General features: G+C 42.7%; 1 protein-coding gene across 1 annotated transcript in view; it reads right to left on the minus strand.

The window, feature by feature from the left end:
• FAM124A (family with sequence similarity 124 member A) overlaps positions 1 to 7,530 on the minus strand; it is a 325,693-nt gene extending 318,163 nt beyond the window's left edge. Inside the window, exon 1 of the mRNA XM_085621800.1 lies at positions 7,479 to 7,530. The gene's annotated coding sequence lies outside the window, so the exon portion shown is untranslated. The remainder of the gene's footprint in view (positions 1 to 7,478) is intronic.
• Between the last annotated feature and the right edge of the window lie 16,689 nt (positions 7,531 to 24,219).

Consider the following 24,219-nt stretch of genomic DNA (forward strand, 5'->3'; position numbering starts at 1 on the left):
GAGGAATACACAAATCCCAACGGTCAACTACACCCAGTCATGTGACCCAGATTCAGGCTGCAGGCATCAAATAGCCTATGCAAGAAAATGCCAGCTTTCTAAAAGTGCCAGTTTCAGAACTACAGTTTAAAATCCGACTTCACAATGAGTTAGGATTTTAAATTCCAATTCCAGAGACACCAAAGATAAACTGGTTACCTGATCCTTTTTGGAAATGCCAGTTATAAAATGTAATAAGGTAACTCCAATGTTGGGACAGGTAGGCCTTACAGTAATTTAAAACAATTGTAAGTGTTTTTCACTACCAGGACAAGTAAAATGTAAAAGTACATGTCCTCCTTTTTTAATACATTGCACTCTGCCCTTTGGGCTATCCAGGACCTAACCTAGGGGTAACTTATATGTATTAAAAAAGAAGGTTTGGGCCTGGCAAAAGGTTTACTTTGTGGGGGTGAAATGGCAGTTTAAAACTACACACACACAGGCTGTAATGGCAGGCCTGAGACATGTTTAAGGGCTACTTAAGTAGATGGCACAGTCAATTCTGCAGGCCCACTGGTAGCATTTAATTTACAGGCCCTGGGTACAGGTAGTAACACTGTACTGGGGACTTATAAGTAAATGAAGTATGGCAATTAGGTACAAGACAATTTTACCATGTTTTAAGGAGAGAGCACAAGCACTGGTTAGCAGTAGTAAAGTACACAGAGCCCAGCAAAAATTAATTCAGCAACTAAATACAGGGAAAAGGTAAAAAAAGGTTTGGGGTGAGACAGTCAAGTCCAACACTGTCCTTTTTAACTGGTGCCAGTGGACTGGGCTCACTCACTAAGTTCTGCTGATGTGTGCCTAACACACACTTGACCTACATCAGGTTGGTGTGAAGTGCTGTGCAGCGCTGAAATGGTGCATCTGCTCTGGGTGTATGTGTGCCTGGTAAGGGTAAAATAGATGAATAATGCAGTACTGAGTAGTGAGTGCATGGCGTATTCATTTACTGGATGTACATGTGCCTATAGGTGATACAGTTCCTGAAGGATGTAGTGCTGTACAGTGCATGCAGGATAAATGCATGTGCTGGGTGTAGGTGTTTCTGTAAGTGGTACAATACATGAACAGTACAGTACATGCATATTAAATGCATGTGCTGGGTCTATATGTGTCTATGAGTGGTATAATGCATAAAGAATACAGTGCTGGGCAGCGCTCACAAATTAGATGCAAGTGCTGGATGTACATGTGCCTCTGAATGGTACAGTACATGGAGGATACAGTACTGTACAGTGCATGTATGCTGTATACATGCACTGGGTATATGTGTGCCTGTGAATGGTACAATACATTGAGGGCGCTGGGTTCCATTTTGGGAGATCCAGGTCTGCATGATGAAACATGGAGAGGAGGTAGAGTAATCCACCCAGATAGATTTGTGGAGTATTGCATTCCTGTAAGCTGGGTGGGACACACAATGGGGAGCAGAGGACCAGACATCCCCTGCATGAGTAGGAGAGGACCAGGCATCTTCAAATGGGGCTCTTTGATTCAGTGGGGGGTCACAAGGAAGGGGCCACTGCACATTTCAGGACGGAGATTGGGCGGATAAGAAATCATAAAGAGTAGGGCTAGATGCATTCGGCATGCAAACCAGGTGTGAACTCTACTCACTCTTGTGGCCTGTGTTGTAGGACTATAAGCTTTAGAGATACTCCTGCTGTGACAGACTGTTTTTCAAAAGGAATAGGGAGCAGAGGAGTGTGTACTTCAAAAGAAGCAGAACTACAACATAAAACTTCAACAACTTAGACCCTGAATCACATTTGGTGTCTGGAAATGGGCTATCAGAAAGGGAGGGTGGGATCCCAAAAATGGTCATCTGCAAAGCAGTCAGATAGGCTGCGTGAGGAGGGAAGACCTGCAAGACTTTTGCCTGTGACCAGGACAGGGGGCCAAGGCTTGCTAGTGGCACTGCTTGGTGAGGGATCATCACCCAGGGAATCCAAGACCACCTGCCCTGGAATTTGGAGAACCAGTTTCTGTCTGCTTGCCAAGACCAGCGTGCCCTATGAGGAAGAGGAGAGTGTTGGAGGGGGCGAGTTCAATTGTGGAGCTCTGTCGAGTGAACATCATGGGGGAGGAGCCAAATCCATCATGGCTGCTCGTAGCTTTTGCTCCGTAGAAGCCCCACGCCCTACAACCTAGCGCAGTGCTTAAACTCCACCAAACCAGCTGATAGAGCCATCTCCTGACATCGGAAGTTTGGGAGCGTCTGCCATTGTGGCCACCGTTCCAACCGGACGCTGCATCGCCGGGATATCGATTAAAGTCTTGCCAGGCGCCTGGGATGGAGCAGTCTCGCGTTTGAATGTATCCGAGCGGGGGCTGCGACATCGGGAGCTGAATCCTGGGAACCTACTCCTGTTTAGCGACGTATTGGGAGGCTCCCCTACCCGCTTCCCTGGTGGGCGCCCACAACGAAAATTGTTTAGTTCACCGTAGGCACAGTCCTGAACATCGGACCTACACCCAATTCGATACTGGCATATGGTGAGCCTCCATCCGCTTGTGTGGCCTGACCGCTGCATGTGGAAAGCATCCTGCGGCCGCAGCGGACTTCCCGGAAAGTTTTCCTGGAACCCAGAGGCACTTGTTGCCGATGATTGAGGTTAGCGATCCCCTCCTCCCCAGCGCGAGGCTATATGGCGGCTCCTACCGCACTGCTTACAGTATTGGGAGATGTGTCCTAGTGCGCTTACAGGGACTGCGCTACTCCAGAGCGCCTGGGGACGCCTGGGAGATCTTGTATTCCTGTAAAGTTCTGTCGCACTCTCACAGTGTGGAAAAGGGTCAAAGGATGCCTGACCCCAACATGGCCGCCAGTGGTGACTTTCTTTTTTCCCCTTGCTGAGCTTTTTCCTTGCATAACCCCTACCAGGACTGTGCCTGACCTCAAGATGACGTCTGGATTTCTTTTGGACCATGGCTCCCCCCCGCACTAATCTGACAATCCCTGAGTTCACATGATCTCTATCCCGACAGCGGAGTCCGAGCATTATGTCCGACGCCCGGTGGAGCTGCTCTGTTCAGCTATTGAGGAGATTGGTCTTGGTTCATCCCCTGACCGTCACGTACCCAGGGCACAGTTTCTCCACGTCTCCCTGTCTTGCCCACCCCCATCGTATTTCTGCAATTCTGCTTTTTCCTTATCTCGTTTCTATCTATCTTTCTGATCGAGGCCCGTTGGAGCTACCTTGAGAGCTATAGGGGAGACTGACTGTGGATTACCTCCTTGGCCGTCACCTACCCATTCGGTCTTTGGGCTGACTTTCCCTTTGTCTCTCATTCCGTCTTCCCCCTCATTCTCTCCCCTCTCACTCCCCCTTTCCTCTCTTCTTGTTTCTCCTTTTAAGTGTTGCATATATTTGATGTAACGTGTAATTGTTATCATTGTTGTAATATTGATGACCTTATGTAAAAGGGCTCTGATACCTTTGGGTCTAGCCAGCGCTATATAAAACTTAAATAAACTCCCTGTGTGAGGAAACAGCTGCTCTACTGATCTGGTCATTGCCCACATGCAGGACTGAGTGGGCGATCCCCGTATGCCAGAAGGGGCCGCTGCGAAGGTAGCCATGTGGAAGACTGTGGTACAGCAAGGGCAGAAGTCTTGTGGGGAAGTGATGCGGTGACCCAGTATGCCAGGAGGGGCTGCCAAAAGAAAAGACTGACAATCTGTGAAGGCAGAAGATATTGTTTGGTAGCGGTGCAGTGACCCCGTATGTCAGGAGGGGCCGCCAAGGAAAAGACCGCCATGCGGTAAAGGGCAAAAGTCTTGTGCGGTAGCAATATGGTGACCCCATAGGCCAGGAGGGGCTGCTGAGTAAAAGACTGCCATGCTGTCGTAAATTGGCTGCGATTAAATCAGCGTTAGCAGAATCCATCTGGTATTTAGAGGCTATCCTGTACATTTTGCGGAATGCATTTTGTATTTCTGGCAGCCATTTTGTCTTCCCTTGTGCTCTGTTTAAAGGACTGGCTATACTTAGACTCTGCTACCCTGCACATGCGCAGGAATATCTAACTGTCCATGCATCTGTTTTTAGTCTGTAACTATCAGGTTGTTTCTACCAGAGTCAGCAACTGCTAGCTCCTCCTTGACTGTTGACGGTGCATTTCTGTATGACCATCTATGTATGTAACTCTTCTCATGTATACTTGCACCGCCCTTTTCCTGAGCCCCTGTGTGGGTATAAAAGACCCATGGTTCTTCTACTCTGTGTGCTACCTTCATTCAGCACCACAGGGTGCTGGGTGAATGTGGTTCCACCTCCTGAGGTTTAATAAACTATGTATTTTCTATTTCAGTTTCTGTGCCAACTTCTTTCTAATAGTCTGAGGACTCTGTGCAGAGAAGGGCGAACCCCTTACACTGGTAGGCCTAGCTGAGGCCTATTTTCCACAATTGGCGCCTCAACTTGGGGCTCATCGGTGACTCGGATGCCCAAAGGATTGGTCGCGACGAAGGATTGGAATCTCGCTCTGGACGTGATCACTGCCCGATAAGACCAGAGTCTTGGCATCCACGGCGACTTTTCCTTTCTTTCTGATCTGACCATCCAGGTTGCACCGGTCCTCGACTGAGATCTCTTCTGTTGATTCACCACGCAGTGACCATTTGGTCGATTTTAGAACTTGGCAGGATGAATCGGGACACCAAGTGATTGGTAAGTGTCTGCGGCGCTTGCTGTTGGTTTTGATGCCTGTGATTGGTAAGGTAGTTTAGTAACGCTTACTGTGGCTTTGAGTATGGTATATTTTGTGTTGGCCAACTTGGTTTGTTTTGATATATGTGACTTGCAATTCACATAGGCAGGTAATGAGGAGAATTTTCTCTAACTGAATTGATTTGAACGGCACATCGTACTAAAGGTACCTTAAGTGCTACTTTGATTATAATATTGCATATTCTGCACTATTTCTGGCATGCCTGTCTTTAGCACACTTCAAAGGATGTGGTGCTTTTGGAATGGTACCAAAATGAGACTTGATGAAGCATAACTGGCCCCCCCCCCGGAGGGGACGCCTAATAGGGATATGTATATTAAGTATGGTCTTTCTTCTATAATGTACAGCACATTATGGAATAAAAATACTTGTAAGTGGTGACTAGTACCCCGAGGAACTAAATATGTACATAAAAGGATCCTGGTCTGTGCACTTAGTAACATTCATAAGTGATGAGATGCAGAGCGTTTTTTTGGTGTTCTGCCAGCCAAATCTGGTGAATATGACTTGCAACTAGTATTTACAAATGGTTTGGTTTAAGTACAGTCTGTGGGCTGTCTTTTGTTTCTGTCTTAAGTGTTGATCTGTGGGTTAAATGTGTGTTTACATGTTATGGTGTGGTAAATTGTGTTTTGGATGTTGCTAGCACTGGAAAAAGCGTGTGATTGAATGACTGTGAATATGTGAAAGAATTCTGAGAAGTGAAATTATTAAGGAGTAAATTTAATTTGGTCTCATCACCATCAATAAGTCGCAAAGGGAAATTGAGAGGGGTGTAGCTAGAGAAAGAGCAACCCCTGTGATTTGATGACACCCTTAATGTACAAAAGAATTAATGAAGAGTAATTAGGGACCGGTTAAAAGTTTAGCTTGAAAACAATTGTGGGTATTTCGAATATGCAAATTGTTCCTATGCAGCTTTGTGTTCTTGGTGGTTCAGTGAGCCAATGTGCTGGGTCCACAGGGTTGTAGGTTCTAATTTAAGCTGAACCTGCTAATCTGAGAATTGAACCTAAACTTATGACCCTTGAAAAGAAATTGTATATTAAAATACATTTTTCCATAGACCAAATTATTGCAGTTTAGATAAAATTAGGAAGGCTTTTTGTCTTTGACAGCTTCAGGGCTGTGCAAGGCAGATTTTGACCTTGCAGCCTGTAAGGTGGGGGCTAAAAATAGGGGAGTGAACCAGGAGGTGAAATCACTGCTTAGAAAGCTTCACTGACATGAAAATGTGTAATGCTTGCAGCAGGACAGCCTTGGAGAGAGGTGGGGGCCCGGAGCACTCGCTGTGGCCCGGTTCTGCGCTGAGGGGCTATTTTTAGCTTCTCTGATGAGACAGGGCAGCTGAGGAACGAAACTCAACTCGGCCCTATTTTGTGCAAAGACCAGTTAGACTTTCCATAGAAAACTGTTTTTATTTTTTTTAAAACTGTTGCATTAATCCTACACAAAAAGTAAAATGATGCTCTTGCTTGAAATTTTAAGGGCTATATGCCTATATAAAAACGATTTTCCAATTGAGAATTAAATTTCTCAGTGGAAATTGTGGCGCAAAGCTAACATGGATTATCAGATAAGAGTTTTACCTTTATAAAGTTAAAATTAAGATGACCTGTGTAAAGAGAAAAACGAAATTGTGTGTTTTACAATAGACTAAATTAAGATACAAAATGTCACAGCATTTATCTTTTGTATAGGGTATTCAAAGGCATTCACATTATACAGAACGACAGAGTTGTGTTGGCTTGCAAGGTTGACTTGAAAGGCGTGTGAATTCGACGCCTTTACGTGTCAAACAGCTGTGTCAGCAAGACTATTTCTATTCTCTGCGGACTCCGGCCACAGAGAACAGCTAAAGTCAAACACATTGTAAAATGCGGCATTTCAGACTGCTGTTTTAAAAGTTAGAAATATAGTTTCATTATTTTTGATAAACAGAGGACAGATTGACAGTAGGGATTTCTTTTGTTAATGCCTTTTTAAATAAGGATAAGAGTGGTTTTTGATGTTAAATAATAATAACTGTCCTTCATTTAAAAGTGGCGCAGACTTAAGATGTTTCAAGATAAGCTTCTGTGCTTAGGGCTAAGAATTAATGTGTTTCAATATGATAGGCAAAGGGATGCAGCTTGCTTTTCATATGTGGACTCATCAAAATGATTAGATTTATTTTAAAAAAATATATATAGACATATATTTTTATTATTTTGTGATTTCAAATAGGTGCATTAAATTCGTTTTTTAATATTTATAATGCCTAATAATGATACTGTGACCTCCTAGCATCCAAATTGCATTTAAGCCGTGCTATACAGCAATAGGGGGTCAATTACATGTGAAAATGTCACTTTATCCAGGCGTACAAAACTCATTTTTATAAGGGCATACATTATACATTTCTGATGCCACATCTCTGGGATATGTAGAGGACATTCTGGGGATGACTATTATGCAAAAACATTGTAGGATATTAATTTTTAAGTGCCCTACAAATCAATGTCGAAATTGAGTAAAAATTCACTATTTAAATGAGATTTCTCCAGTCAGAGCAGCTTTTAAACTGCCTTAGACTCCAGTAAATGCACATATGTACGCATAAAACTTCATAGCTGACATTTATATTGCTCAAGCACTCAGCACCCTGATTCTCAATATACCTATGTACAAAAACTGGCAGAAGTTATTAAGCTTACCTCTGAAACTGCTGGTAGACACACAGAGTGGGTTTTGCTGCTCTGCCTTCGGTCTCTAGGGTCACTTTGACTTGGGAGCACCGCATGACAACCTTGCATACAAGCTGGAACAGCTGCATAGGTTAAAGGCCGAACTCCTACATTTAGAAGCCTGGCAGGGCTCGGCTTCACATGAGCTTTGACATTTCGACATTTGAAAGACGAAATGGCAGGGGAAGAAAGAGGTTTTTGCTTACCTTTTTTTTGGTAAAAGCAAGTTTTTGTGTGCACTCAATGAACATAGTATATGTGACCTCTCTTTAAAAGACAATGGATCTGCCATATATATATATATAGTATAAATGTTTTTAGGGTTGAATTCAGGAAGCAATGGGATTCAGTTTGAATTCATGCGGCCTCATGTTGCACTAGTACATTTGCTAAAGGAATATGTTCTTTGGCTAGCTGAAATGTGCTATTTAGCTCCTCAGAGTTTGTTTATGCCCAGTTGCTACAAATTGGGGTTGATAGTGTTGACAGAATGAAACCTGGTACAGGTTTCTTACTGTCAAAACTGGGGAGAGGGGGCTAGCTCCTCTACAAATTAAGGGTAGGCAAATTTATGTGTTCTCTCTCTTTTTCTTAATTTTTTTCGAGCCTGTCTAAACTGTCTGTGAAATAACCATAAGACATTTAATTGGCTATTCAGTAATACTGTTTTAAACATTATTAGCATTAATAAAACGAATAAATATATTTTGCTATGTTACTACCAGTCCTCTCTGATGGAATTATGAGAGGATGAGTAGTCTAGATTGCTGCTTCCTTATTTGATCTTTAAGGGGAACTAGCTGTGGGTAGTTTTTGTTTGAAAATTCTCAGGTGACAACACCACTATTGTTTGTTATTCTCATGCTACATACAGTTTTGCAAGGGCATTGCTAGTTTTATTAGCTAGTCTGTGTAAATAAACTGACAGTCCTTACTAGAACTAATGTTGCATAGTTTGGATTATGAAAATGTAGAATGCAGGGAAGAGGTCTATGTGATCCTTAGCAAACATTTTTGAGGAAAATATTGTTTTATAGGAGTCTGTTAGTCACAAGATGTTCCACTGGAGAACGTGTACCCATTATGTTGAAGTTTTTAGTTCTTTATGTAATAAGAATCTTTGTTAAATTAGCAGTGTTAGATTTTCCTGTTGCTCCTATAACATGAGAGCATGGTCCTGAGTATACAATGTAGGTGCTTTAATTAAGAAAAATCATTTTAGAAGTGTCTGCAGTCCTGTACAAATAATGCAATGTTTAGGAGTAAACGTGTATAACATTTCCTTTTTCTTGAGGGTCTTTAGAAATGAACACAGACTTCCTTGACTGCTTGGCATTGGGTGACGCATTACTCTTGTCAGTTCACTAAACAGTTCCTTTTATACTTGCCAATAGGTTCAGGCTGTTGTTTTATTTACTCTCACATATATGAAAGTGGTTCCAAGGTGCCTTGTTAATATATGGGGCGTCCCTAGACTAGGAAGTATTCTGAGACTATCCTCTCTGTTGATAGATTATTTCTGTGCCTTGTCTAAAGACCTTTTGTTCTGTCCACCAATAGATATTTGCTGCTTTACAACCATTGCCAGAGGGGCGCGGACATCAGATCCAGCTTGAGGAGTCAGCACCAGTCCAGGTTGAAGTCAAAGTGAAGGTAATCAGCACAGGCATTACTGGCAACCAGGACCTCAGTGAAGGTAGAAGGCCGGAAGCATTGTGATGAGAGTACCCCTGCTACTATCTTGGGCGAGAGACGGGGTCACAAATCAGAAAGGAGAAATCGTGGATCAAGCTTTTGATGCCCAGCCGAGAGTCACAGACCGACCAGGAAGGCGAGAAAGTTTTTGCTTGAGGTAACCCCCTTTGAAACAAGGGTTGCTTCAGAGATCCTAGCATCAGGCCTCTGAATCCTGGTCCTAAAGTGGCTGTAAAGTTTTCACCTTTGTTGGCCAAGATCTATGGCCCCAACGAAAGAGCAGTGTGCCAGCAGAGCAATACAGGAGTTAGGGAAGGACTTGAGTTCAGGATACAGGTGCTGTGTCTCTGGTGCCTGTTAGATTGAAATGAAGAAAACTGGTGCACTGCCTGAGACACTGGACAGGATCGCTGAGCGCATTTGCCCTGGTGGGTGATTGCCCTATCCTGAAAGAATAAACTTTTCCCTTGAAACTAGGCCATGATTCCTGAGTTGCGAGTTGTGCAGCTCCACCGTGGGAACAACAAGAGCCTGCCTGTGAGGCTCAAACGGACACAGGGAGAAGACTCCCCTCTGGTTGGTTGTACAGCGGCTTTAATTTCCCAAGGACTTCTTTTTCTTTTTGTTGAAAATGTACCCCATTGATCGTCCCATTTTTGAGGAGGAGCAACCCTTTGCAGCTCTTCGTCCTAATTCTCATGGTCCTGTGTAGTTCTCCTGGTCCTCTGGATCCAGGATCATTTTTGTAAATAATATGTCTGACTGCTTTAATGTTTGTATTGGGTATAATGATAGATACTCTAGCCCTCATAAAGGAAACACTGGAAAAGTCTAGCGAAAATGTTTTTGAAGTTGAACTTGATGGTAACTGAAATGCATAGGAGCCTTGAAAATGTTTTTACTGGATGGTTCTAGGATTTGCTTAGGACTAGAAAGCTAATAATTCTGTTTCTGATAATAGTAATTACTCTCTCCTGCTATCTGTATGACCCAATTCTCTGTTCCCTTTGTACTTCTGTTTATACCTCATACATACCCGCTTAACAATATTTAGAATGAGAAATGCCCACCTAGCAATGAATTAGGATATTTATGAAAAAAAAAATAATAATTATTAAAAATGAATATGCATATTTTTCATTTTTCCTACTGGATTATGGGAGATGTCTTCAGTTAACGCTAAAAGGGTCGTCTGTCGTAAATTGGCTGCGCTTAAATTAGCGTTAGCAGAATCCATCTGGTATTTAGAGGCTATCCTGTACATTTTGTGGAATCCATTTTGTATTTCTGGCAGCCATTTTGTCTTCCCTTGTGCTCTGTTTAAAGGACTGGCTATACTTAGACTCTGCTACCCTGCACATGCGCAGGAATATCTAACTGTTCATGCATCTGTTTTTAGTCTGTAACTATCAGGTTGTTTCTACCAGAGTTAGCAACTGCTAGCTCCTCCTTTACTGTTGATGGTGCATTTCTGTATGACCATCTATGTATGTAACTCTTCTCATGTATACTTGCACCGCCCTTTTCCTGAGCCCCTGTGTGGGTATAAAAGACCCATGGTTCTTCTACTCTGTGTGCTACCTTCATTCAGCACCACAGGGTGCTGGGTGAATGAGGTTCCACCTCCTGAGGTTTAATAAACTATGTATTTTCTATTTCAGTTTCTGTGCCAACTTCTTTCTAATAGTCTGAGGACTCTGTGCAGAGAAGGGCGAACCCCTTGCACTGGTAGGCCTAGCTGAGGCCTATTTTCCACAATGCGGTAAGGGCGGAAGCCTTCTGCGGTTGCGATGCGGTGACTCCGTAGGTCAGGAGGGGTCGCCGAGAAAAAGACTGTCATGCAGTAAGGGCCAAAGCCTTGAGCAGTAGCGCTGCAACGACCCTAGATAGCTGAATGGCCTCCATAGATAACTTAACCATGCTGATCAAGCCGGAGCCCATTTACACTGACTGAGTTGCAGTGACCCCATATGTCGAAGAGTGTCACCAACAGCATCAAGGACTGCGACTTGTTCTTTCCATCCTGCCGGAGAAGTGAGCATGCTTTCGGAACGCCCCTGCACCTTCACCTAGGCGAGGGACTCAAGACAGGATTGTCATAGCCACACTCCATCAGGAGGTGAAGGAACACTAACCCAACAGGAGGAACTACAGACAACACCGGTCACTTCAGGAGTGCCACTGTGAGTGAGAGAATCTATGCCCGAAGAGTGCAGTGGCCTGTGCCGCCTGCAACCATCTTACACAACCTTGGCTGCAGCTACTGTGAGTGCCCGCGGGCGGGGTGCACTCCGGAACTCGGGATACTCCACACCTGTTGGTGCGGTTCAGACTTGTTTCAGACCTGATGGCCCCGGGGGAACTTGCTGCTAATTTGAGTACATTTACGCTGAAACACTCAGTCAGAGTCATAGTGGACTCTTGAAAACTGGACCACTAATGGGGCATATCCTGGATGTTACCAATAGTAAATAGGCCAAAACCACAATCGCTATCATGAGGATTGAGTGGGCAACATACCCTAGAGCCCGGCCTCAGGGGAGGACTGTGTAAATGTTGGAGAGTATCGTATTATTCCTTTGTCTGGGTTGTGGCAGAAATTAAATACTTTTATTTCACAAAAGGGAGTGTTTGGCTGGATAATGATTCATTGTTGCCGCTGTGCGCATTTTGAGTTGTGTGGCCGTGTTCACTGATCTGTATCCACATCTCCCCCGAGGGAGGCTTGGAATGCTCGACCACGCTTATCACTGAGAGTCAAGTGCAGAAGGGGTTCTTGGCCCAGTTGCTCAGAATCCATAACCCCCAGCCATCAAGAGTGAAAGGCCTCAACCCCCACAGTTGTGCCCAGTCGCCCCTGCATGCACCTTGGCCCGCTAAACTGGGTTCTGACAGGGTGGTTTTCTTTCAAAGTCTTCTCAAGCTGCTCTCCCGATTAAGCTTTTGTGTGTAGTGAAGTTTCTCACAGAGATAGTACTGGGCCTGACTCCAAGTTGGGACATCCACAACACAGGGACAATGAAGTGTTAGGGTTTCTGCACCTGTATGTTTTGCCTTATTTTTATTTCTGCCTCCGAGTGTCCGTCATAATGTATATTTTCTTGTTAGGCTCAAATGTCTAAAGCTTCACATATATTTTATAATGTATTTATTTAATGAGTTTTATATAGTGCGGACATGACCCGTAAGGATATCAGAGTGCTGTACATAAAGCAGACAAGTCATACATAAAAGCAAAAAATGCAAGCTGAACATAAAGCAGATAAGTCAAACCTAAAAGGGAAAAATGCAAGCAGGACTAGGCAAGCAGCAATACAGAATAAAATATAACAATTGGCCTGGCAGGTTGAGCAGGAATAAGTAAGCAGCAAGGAGGTAATCGAGGGGTTAGACCTGGTTTCAAGGGGGCAGTGCGTTCCCTTTTCGTGGGGCTAGACCAGAGAAGGAGTGGTTATAAGTTTTCTTTTTGTTGAACTTTTGTCGTTTCAACAGTAAGGAGTAAGTGCTTCTTAAGGAACGACAACCACCAGACAGTTTGAGTTATTGGGCCAAGTAGACAGGAGTGTTATGATGAAGGGCCTTGTGGCTCATGCAGGCTATCTTCAGCTGAATCCTTGCTTCAAACAGGAGCTATTTTTGATATTTTCGATCTGGTATAATGTGGTTGGATTTTCTGGATGCCATGATGAGCCTAGCAGGGGAGTGCAATGTGGCCCTTCGCTGCACCAGCCTTGCTTTGGGTAATCCTGCGAGAGTAAGACTCCCGTAATCTAATCGGGCGATGACTAGGGATTGGACTGCTAACTGAAAGTTATCAGGGGGCAGGAAGTGTTTGATTTTCCCTAGTGTGCTCAAATGGTAATTGGCTCCCCTGGCAGTTGCACTTATACAATTTTGCATATTGAGATATTTATTCAACGTTATACCTAGTGATCTAGTAGAGACAATAACGTTGGGGAGGGAGGCACAATTGAGAGCTGTAAGTTGTTGAGTCAGGGCAGAGTGATAGTGAGAGGCGATCAAGAGGAACTTCATTTTGAATGTGTTGAGTTTAAAGTGAATGCGGCTTAACCATTGTTGGGTTTTCAGCAGTATCTAGTTGAAAGCTTTGATATCTTCAGGTCAGAAAATGTTCAAGTATAATTGTGTATCGTCAGCGTACATGTGGTATTGAATGTTTGAAAGCTTCAGAATTTTGGTGAAAGGTCCCATGAACAAGTTAAATAATGTGGGTGAGAGCGTGGATCCTTCAGGCACTCTGATCGAGACCGGAGTAATGCAAGAGAGGGTTTGATTAACTTTGATTCTTTGTGCTGTGTTATGTAGGAATTAAGCAAACCATTTTAGAAGGAGACCAGATAGATCCATCCTATTACCATATCAAACGCAGAGGAGGGATCCAGCAGAATAAGGAAGTAAGGTTTGTTTTGATCAAGCAATATCAGGGAATCATCTACAAAGGGGCGATTCCGATCCGGGTCGGAAAGCACGCCGACCGAGCCCCATCTGGAGTGTTTTCCGACCAAGCCAGAGTCCTGCAGTCCAACCGAGTGAGTACGATGCGGCCGTATGCTGCTGGACTCGGTTCGGTCGGACTCCCATAGAAGTCAATGGGAGCCTATCGTACGACGCGTACATGGGATCCCATTGACTGAATGGGTGCGTCGCGGACAAGTGCGCCCCCTACAGTGGGTATGCGTCGGTGCCATCCGCACCGTACATGCCTGTGTGTAGACCCATGGGTCTCCCCCTGTGTCCGAGTCGTAGGGCTGCGGGTGACAGGGGGGCCGACGCGGACACCCAAAGGCAACCACCCAGACTATTTGCGAACCGTACACTCCGGCTCGCACAGGCAGTCCAACGCGTGCATCATACTGGCTCAGTCGTGAATCGCATCCATTGCACGCCACGGTTAGCTGACGACCGAAACGTACGGAGCGGTTTGGACCCGGAAATGACTCGGTGGGTGAATTTCATGTTGCTCGCATCGTACTTGCTCGCTCGTACAGCTGTACGAGTCGGCCGGAAAACACGTGTACGGCTTGTAGTTTTTCTGGCCGGATCGCGTTCGGTGCCCTTCCGACCCGGATCGGAATCGGCCCCAAAGTGTGTTAGAGCCGTTTCAATGCTGTGTCCCATTCTGAAGCCGTATTGGCAATGGTCAAGGAGATGAAACATCTAAATGTGTTTGAAGAGTTGCGGGTGCACACATTTCTCTAGTAACGTGCTAGTGTTTGGATGCTGGTAATTGTACGGAAATTATTAAGATCAGACAGGTCCGCATTTGTTTTCTTTAGTATTGGGGTAATCTGTCCTATCTTAAAGCAGTCAGGAATCAAGTTCTGAGAGAGAGACACATTGTGTTTATACAAGGCCGAGGCCCACCTGGATTCCTCATCCAATACATTCATTTATGGCTCCAAAGACAGAGGTTCACATTCCTTACCAAACAGGATCGCTGGACCTATTTTATTGCATTTAATGAACTGTGTAAAAGTCTATGTTAGACCGATTGTAAATTGAGACAGTCCTCAGACCCTATGCCTGTGACTGTGCTCCCGGCCGCATTGTTTAGTTAAACAAACTGTTCCTGTTTTGGCAAACACCTCTTGTCTCTTGTTTTTTCAAGGTATTTCATGTTCAAGCAACAGTGGTCCAGAGATTGGTAGAAAATCAGTCAATTTATTCATGTTTCCATGCCGAAACATTTTAATTCAATGTTGGACAGCAAACTAAATTAATTGTTGGGTTTCTCTGATATTGATCTAGCTCTTTCTAACTGTCCTCAAACAGACAATATTTTGCCCCCTCTAAAATGACATCTTTTGAATATCTTTTGAATATCCCTGTCACCCGCATGCCTATTGCTAATCTTTTGTAGGGCAAAGTAGTGAAGCACATAAGTATTTATCATCTTTCAGATCAGGGAGAGACTCTTGCCCTGGGAGTCCATGCAGCAGGGTTCGCCAATCACTCTTGCTGCTGATGCAGTGGCACCAATGGCCAGGAATACCATAAGTCCATTGAATTCCAATTATGCATGTCTTTTGCTACTAAGTTGGAGAGTAGGGGTAAATATTTGTTGCTTGCCTTATCCCCCATAGCACCAATACTATGCCACTGTCATCATTTGGGTTCCCATACACACTACAGCACAGATATGGTGCTTCTTTACATTTGAGGCAGTCTTTTTTCACTTGCCATCAGTGGGCAATGTCCATTACCTTGTTACAAACATCTTCTATGCCAATCTGTCTGCCAGGTGTTCCAGCATTCGAACCTACACATGTAGAGCTTTCTTCAGGATCTTGTGGGTATATCAATAGCTATCAATGTTATTACTATTGCATATAGATATTTCTAGTAAACCTTATATACTACCATGTACCTCAAAAAGGATAGGATCGACAATGGGCCTCCTAGATGGTTTACTTCCAGTCTGTATAGGCTCTTGGAGCCATTAGCACAAGCGCCATGGCTGCCCCTTCCAGAGAGTATGGCATATATACGGTGGGCACATGCTGAAACATGTTGCCTCCCCTGTTTCTTAAGGGCATGCAACATATTGTATGTTTCTAATTTGTGTTATAGCTTCTAGTGAATGGCTAAAAGATTTGAGATTTTACCTTCTGATACAATTTTAGTTGATGGATAACAATATTTACCAGCCAATTTGTGGACAACACACAATTATACTGTTTTAAAGGCAAAAGAATACACTAGGACCGTGTTTATAAAGCAGGGGTCTCCAACCATTTATTTCATAAAAGCTACTTATGTTCAATAAAAATGATACCAAGCTACTAATATTATTAGTATGCTAATAGTAAGCATGTCAGACAGGATTACATTAGTGGCCATTCCATGTAATATAACCAGAACTGACTCAGTGCATCAGGCAGCATTGCCAGCAGTAATGTGTGAATAGCTTTATCAATTTGGAATGGCTCTACAGGATTAGTATGGGACAGCCATCGGTGTAATGCCTTTGGCACCAAGCAGGGGCGGCTACTCCGCCTAGATGGAGGAGCGTCGCCCCACTGCCTTTCAGAACTGCAAAAAAAGGAAAAATAAAATGCTAATAATGCGAGGTTATTATCATTTTACTTTTCTGTGCTGAAGCAGTTTCGCGGGGCGGGGCTAGGCTGGGCAGTGCGGGGAAAGGAGTGGCGGCACTTTCTAATTGCCCATGATTGTTTGGCCGGCCAAACAGTCATGCGCACTTCGCATATTCTCCACCCAGGTTGCATTATAGCCTGGGTGGAGAACATACTCAGGCTCCCATTCCCTGTCTGAGTGCTGAACCAAAGCGCTCAGACCAATCACAATGCTGCATTGCAGTGCTGTGATTGGCTTAGGGGAGCCTGGATGCTTCCTGCTTGCAGTCGCACAGAAGCCCGGAAGAGGACGGAGACGACAGAGGAGAGGCGGCGGCCAGCCAGCAGGTAAGTGATTTATTTTTTAAACTCCTCCTTCCCTCCACTCACCACTCCTACCTGGAAGCAGCCGCCACTGGCACCAAGGTAATAATATTAGCAATAGGTCTCCGAAAACGCCTCATCATTTATCACTTAAGTATCAGCTTTAAATATATTTTGGAAATCCAGTCATTTTTTTCCAAACATCAGCTTTTGAGTTCTAAAAATGCACACATTTTCCTCTTGAATACAAACTTTTCAATTTCTGGATGCATATATTATTCGAAGAAGCAAAAGCTTTTAATTTGTAGGCTTGGCTGCACACAGGGCAGCTATTTACAGATACCAGCATCTCTGAGCTACTTGTTGGAGAAACCTGGTATGAGGCAGCAAAACCTGCGCAGCACTTCAGTAGGGACAGCGGATGCAGGAGGTAATCGCATGGCCAGATGGTGTCTGTGTGCTGTGTACTTTACTCAGATGGGCGGTACCAATAATCAGTGGCAATGCAAAGGCGTCAAGGCCCTCATGCAAGCACGGAAAATTGCCCTTGAGCCATGTTTTAAATGTCCTTTATATAAATGTCAAAATATAGTCATATTTGGGGACCTTTAAACCCCCCTCCATAGTGCCACTATACCTGTCGCACTATTGATTGCTATGCCCCTGCCATTGATGAGAAACAGTGGGAATGGGCCACAAATTAAGGGCCATGCTCCTGTATAGGGTTCATAATTTTTTTTTATCAATTTGTATTGCTTTTTTCAAAATGTACATGGCAGGTGGGAGATCATCATGGAAAGGCAAAACTATAATACTAAATATTCTTGCACGTTTTACAAAGGAGTAGGGAAATATCTTGGTTGGTGAATTGTGATATGTTCATTGTGATTATAGTGATGGAGAAGTGCGGGTAGTTTGCTGTGGAGTGCAGTGTTCACGATGAAGCGGGTGCCGCTTAAGGGGAAGGTGTTTGAAAGCCATCCACCCAGGGGAATCCTCATGCTTGATATGTTGATTTCTCGCTGCATGCAAAACTGTGCATTCTGCAGGTCCTCTCTGATAGTGGGGGAGTTTGTCCCAGTCCTCGGCATCTGGCAATATTCCTTTTGGTCTGTAAGAATCCCAGTCCTACCAACTTCTTCTGGCATTGGGAACTATCCATGTCATCCATTTTACCCAGAAGGAGTTTAGGAGACATATATATTGGCCTAAGGGTGCTAATGCTAGAGTGTGGGTCACCTTTTCCCAGTATGTCTGTAAGTGTTATTCCCCTGGGGATGTCTAGGCTTATGCAGTCTGAGGAAGACCATCCATATACTACTTTAAAAATAATGTACAGATTTCTAAGTTCATAACAGATGAAAGCTTGCAGAGTTTTTCTCCTGCAAATCTTTTTATTTTGCGAATGATTTTCTTCTGTGTTTCGTGAAAAAAACATTGGCAGGTTTATTAAATTGAAATGAAAGTTCTGCGGCAGCCCGGACACCTCCACCCACGTCCACCCACGTCCAGTTGTTGTGGATTCCGGAGAGACTCACACACCACAATTCAAATTCCACTGTATTTTATTTCAGGACTTTGTCACGGCCTGTTTACAAATGCACTGTGCCCCATCACCTTTCAAAAGAGGGAATGGCACTTGATTTCATAGACATTGAAAACATGCATGTGAGTACGTACAAAGTAATGTGCCAATCATGACATTAATTTACATTACATAATGCAAATTCACATTTAAACACTAAGCAAATTCATATGTATGCATGTGCATGAAAGAAAATTAAAATATATTCCACAGGAAAAACAAAATATTTTTTTGTGGCCATGTGTTATATAGCTTTCCGAAATGCCAGTGCATTGAGTCATATGGTGTTGGCTTAGCCAAAAGTACATTAAACAAAAGAAAAGCCTGTTAACTAAGTACCAGCCAAGTGGCTATTGTATCCTCTATTATTCTTAATCCAAATATAGGGAAACAAAGTACCTGTTAGCCACAGAATCCACTATTGCATGCCAGTGCAAATCATCACACAGTGACCAAAACCTACACGGCCAAATGCTAGCCAAGTGGCTTGATTACCTCGGTTCTACTTGAGTGCCATCTCACTAAATAACGTTGGTACAAAAAATCATAAGTTCACATATTCTATTGGTATCATCATTCCAAGGTACCTAATAATATGCACAGCACAGAAAAATATTTGATGTCTATACATCCTCTTTACCTCTCTTATCCAACACCCCACACACAGTTATTAAATAAAATCCCTTCTGTAATTACTATGACTGAATCAAAGAGCATTTCAAATTAATCATCTTGGAATCAGAAGAAAACGCCCAGGGAGAGATTCTCCATCTTACAGACACAAGAGTTGGATGAAAGACTAAAAGAAACGCAGAAAGATGAAGAGAGATAAAAAGAAATGAGATAAAAAGAGAGATGGAAAAAGTGATGAAAAAAGTGTCCGAAGGATGCAAACCACAAGGTCCAAATCAGCAGATATGGACATGCAATTCCTCGTCTTCATTCAGTCCTGCAGGAGATTTACTCCTGAATAGAATAATGCACTCAGACTCCAACACCCTGAGTCTTTTCTCCCTGTCTCCTCCTTGCACATTCCTTAGCACCCTGTCAATGCAAAAATAGACATCAAATCAGCATTTTGGTTATGTACTTTTGCCCAGGGTCTAGCCACTGGGTAACTGACATGACAATTGTTAAAGGCCCTGTAATGTTCCAGTACTTGTCTCTTCACTGGGCAGATGGTACTTACTGCCTATATACCTGCAACCACAGGGACATCTTAAGGTATAGACAACATAATCACTACCACCTGTGATGAATTTGTTAATGAAAAGTTTTTTACCTGTGGGGAGTAAATACTCCCTTATGTTGTTGCTGCCCTTGCAGGCTTTACATCTGCCACATTTGTAAAACCCATTCTGCGCATTTAGCCACCTTATCCATAGACATAACTTATGATTCCTTCGTGTTTGTGTAGCTATGCACAAGGAAATCTCGTAGACATTTTGACTTCCGGTCTGCCACAAGGGGGTGAGAGAACACGCTATTCCCTATGACTTGGTCAGTTTTAACTAGATGCCTATGTTTATTAAGCATTTTTCGGATAGCACCAGGCTCGCTGTTATAAGTTGTCATCAGTCTTAATGCCTGACGGTCTTGTGTGTCCTTCTTTCTTGTGTGAAGGTGATTTTCTCTAGTGGTACATGCTGTTTTATCACTGGCTACTTTTAGCACTTTGTATGGGTAACCCCAAGTCCTGAATTTTCTTGTCATGTGACCCTCCTCCTCCATAAAAATCACATCAGTACTGCAGTTGCGCTTAGCTCTAAGCGTCTCACCATATGGGATACTCACTTCAAATGTTTAGGGTCGTGGCTGCCTGTGTGCAGAATACTGTTCCCTGCTGTGTTTTTCCCAAAGAGACTGGTCTGTATTTTATTGTCCACCACCCTGACGGAAACATCAAGGAAGTCCATCTACATATCATGGATTCTGTGTGTAGAACTAAGATTTAGATCATTGTGGGAGATGTGTGTCAAAAATACCCGCAAGATGTCTTTGGGGCCCTCCCAGATCATAAGTGGATCATCTATATATCTGGTCGAAAATGAAATGTGTTTCGTCCATCTTTCATTTGCGTCAACCCACACATGTTGGTCCTTCCACCAACCCATGAAGATACAGGCATAACTTGGAGCAAAACAGCTCCCCATGGCAGTCCCCACACGTTGGCGGTACCACACATCATTAAAAATGAAAAATGTGTTTTCCAAACAGAATCTTTGCATTTCGGGTAGCTTCATAGAATGGTCATATCTGTTTAAAGGTTTATTGAAAAATAAATTACAACTGCCTGGATGGCAAGATTGTGGTTGATGCAGGTATAAAGGTATACCACATACCATGGTATGTTGGAGATTTTGTTGCTAAAATCAGTGCTGTTTCTAGAATACGCGTCAGAGTTAAAGAAGTTGCACACTTATTGGAGATTATTATACTTCATGAATTGGGGGAATGCAAATTAATAACTTAGCTCATCTTTAATTCCTAGCATCACCCAGAGACATCACAGGCTCTATGGGCCAAATAGGCTTAGTCTCAAATTCCACCCAACATAACAGTCAGAAACCAGTTCTGTTCAAACATGTAACAGACCTGGCTTGGACTGCAATCATAGAATGTTCATATCGTATGCAGAGAACAAAGAATAGAACCAATGAAAATGATAAAGTCAAGGCACTTATGACAACATGATTTTTAAGCATCTGTGGTAAGTAACCTAGAGTGATCATACATGATTCAAGGAAAGTGATTATGATATTTACTTACACTGTACTACATAATTATCATATAATAGTGTATTATATTAATTAGGGCCTTGGGTTTTATGGTATTTCTTTTTGGGGTATTTCTGTCTGTATTTATCCATTTTTATTTTTTGATAATTTTATATGTATTTATCAATATTTATTTGGGGTTTTGTGAACAAATCAAGCAGAAACTAGCATATTTCCACATTTATTTAGACAATAGATGTATATTAATACTCGAACACTTGACAGGTTACAATGACATGAATACCCATTAATGATAAAAAAATACACTGGTATGAAAATATATACAACTGTTTAAGCTTCATTAAGAAACTTTCTCTTTTTTTTTTTACCCCCCTTACCAATCAATCTGCACAGCTGTGTCCTGGAAGGTATGACTTTTAGCATTTAGATTCACTCAAACAATGAATTTCCATTTTTATTCATATTTAAAAATAGACACAAACAGGAAAATAGATAGTTTTTTAAAAATATATTTATCTGTAAAAATCAGTAAAAACCAAAACTGGCTGCCTTAATTGCAATATTAAAACATTTTAACATCTCTAAAGTAAACTATGGGATAACTAACCTACAAATCATATTTGTGTAAACATGCACAGATTTTATAACAACATAGCAGCAACAATTAATAACATGTCAGGTAAGTCTCGACCTTTTTAAATGATTGAGTCCTGTTACTGCTTTTAGCTATTCAACATTTATGAGTGTAAAGTTAGTTAAAAGTGTAGACTTGAATGTTCCCACCACCTGAATTCAAGGAATGGAGCCTAGTTTATGGGTATAAAGTTACTAATTGTAACTATTCACACATAGGCCATAGTCTTTCTCCACAGGGCTGCAGAATACAGTTTAGTAAACAATAGGGAAATGCTTAAACATGTATTACATTTATAAAAAAAATAAAACTATTTGTAATTTAAATATTATAGCAAATTAATGTCAAATCTTTATTTTAAATGTAGAACAAAATAAAAATAAAAAGCATTATTTAATTTTTTTTGTTGAATCACCTAAGGTATGACATTTATATTAAGTTATCATGTAGTAAAAAGTATTAAAAGTTATGAATAGAATTAATTTAAATTACTTAATTTACTTTTTAATTGAAATTCCATTAATTTTTAAACTAGAAAAGGTTGTTGACATATTTGATAATAAACTAAATATAAATCTTTGAATTATATACAATTTTTTATAATTAAATTATATGTATTCATATTTTTAAAAAGATTAAATATGGTAATTTAATTTAATATTAGTCTGTAAGGGCTTTTATTTTAAATACTTGCCTCCATTATTTCCTATAGGAAGGTCTTGCAGTACCAGTGGTTGTCTATGTGTGGTGTCAAACTAACTCTAGGTCTGAGCTGGAGTACTTTTAGAACTGTTTTGGGTCCATTTTGGCTGCAGTTACTGCAGAGGTCCAGTTTATGAAAAGCAATGGGTTTACTCTTTTGTGTCCGTCAATAAACTCCTCCTTAACTCTCCCTAAACCCCACCTTATCCCTCCCTTAATCCCTCCAATTCAGTAGTTAGTGTTCCCCATTTTCCTGTAACTCACCTGCCCCTCCCACATTTATTACTAAAATGTATACCTGCGTTTTGCAGAGATGTGGAGGAAGTATTCGCACATAAAAGATAGGTGAGGAGGAGGTATACACCTTCGCATTTAGGTTAGTAGATGACCTATTGTAATACACTTAGTAGTACTATTTTAGTACTACTAAATGTAGTGGAAAGTGGTCGGTTTTAGTCCGTGCTGTCATGCACCCATTAAAATCTGGCCCAGTATTCTTACACCCGGTAACTTCAGACCCTCATAATGAGTTGGCTGGGTATACCGTTGTCTATGGATATGTTGTGTTTTTATAGCGCTTTCCCGAATGGATACAGAGGTTCTTATTTTTATTTGCCAAATTCACAACAACTGCAGCAACAGATAGATAAAGAAGCCACACATTGTTCCAATGACAATGCAACAAACATTGGCAAAGCCAATAGGTCGCGCTTTTCTAAACATGTAATGGTAAAGCCAATAGGCCTGGATTATTGTTAAGATAAGTAGTTGATAACTGTGGGTGTGCTGCTCTCTGCTATCCTAGAAAGAAAGTACCCCAATGAAGTATGCTCTTGGGTTTCAACATTGTGGAAGCTGAACGTAGAGCCTCTTTGTTTAACAGACTACATTAGCAGCTTAATACTGTACTCTCAATTAAGACTGCTATAAAAAGTAGTCTAAAGCTGAAGTTTGAGGTGGAAGTTGTGAAGTTGAAAGTCAGATGGCCTGATTATGATGTCGGGCGGTCGGACTGCCCGCCACTATTGCGGCAGTCGGTAGACCACCTGATGAGCATGTGGGAATCAGACCGCCTACTTCAATTTGACCACTGGGATGGCAGTTGGAAAGTCATTGGTACCACAATGGTGGTACGCTGCGCCATGGAAAAGTGCCGCAGCCCATGCCGCTGCTGTGTAGCACTTCCTGCATGTCTGTGCACCATGTCCCATGCATCATGTTGTACATGGCACACGTTGCATGTAGGTGAGTGGGGGCACTAAATGTGCCCCCCGAGACACTTTTCATTGGCCTGAGACAACCACGGGCTCTGTTTTGGACCCCTGATCCCTTTCCGAAAAGCTTTTCATGGTGGGGTTCATTCAAGGGTCCTTATTGAATAGCCTGTCAAGATAAACACAACATGCTTCCTAAACAAAAAAAGCCATAAATGTGCAATAATAATGGCATTATGTTTGTAAATACATCAAAGAACACATACTGAGGGGCCGATTACATTGCGGCCCGTAAAAGCTCCGACCGACTGTTCGAGCCTTCCTGGACGCATCGTAATGGCTGCTCGGTTTACTTTCCAACTGCCGTATTATGATGCTGGCGGTTGGAAACTAAACCAGCCTGGTCATTCCGGCTGGCTTATGATGGGCTCATGGAGCCTGTCAGCAAGTCGGAGCCGGCTTGAAATCCCAAAGGACGGGCCTTTCCACCCTTCAGATTACGATGCACGGTTTCCCACATAGTTTCCATGACGGCCTGTCCGACATCGAAACCAGAAAGCTTGTTTGATGGCCCCCACCAGGGCCCCATTGTGAGTGCAGCCTCAAGTTAGGGCCGAGGGGGCACATGTGGCCCCCCCGTTGATCCCTGCATCTTGTGGCAGGGATATACAACACTTCCCATTTGTCAATGGGAGCTTGTGTTATGGCCGGTTTACGGCCGT

The sequence above is a fragment of the Triturus cristatus genome, chromosome 8 (genome assembly GCF_964204655.1).
Source record: "Triturus cristatus chromosome 8, aTriCri1.1, whole genome shotgun sequence".
Classification (NCBI taxonomy): domain Eukaryota; kingdom Metazoa; phylum Chordata; class Amphibia; order Caudata; family Salamandridae; genus Triturus; species Triturus cristatus.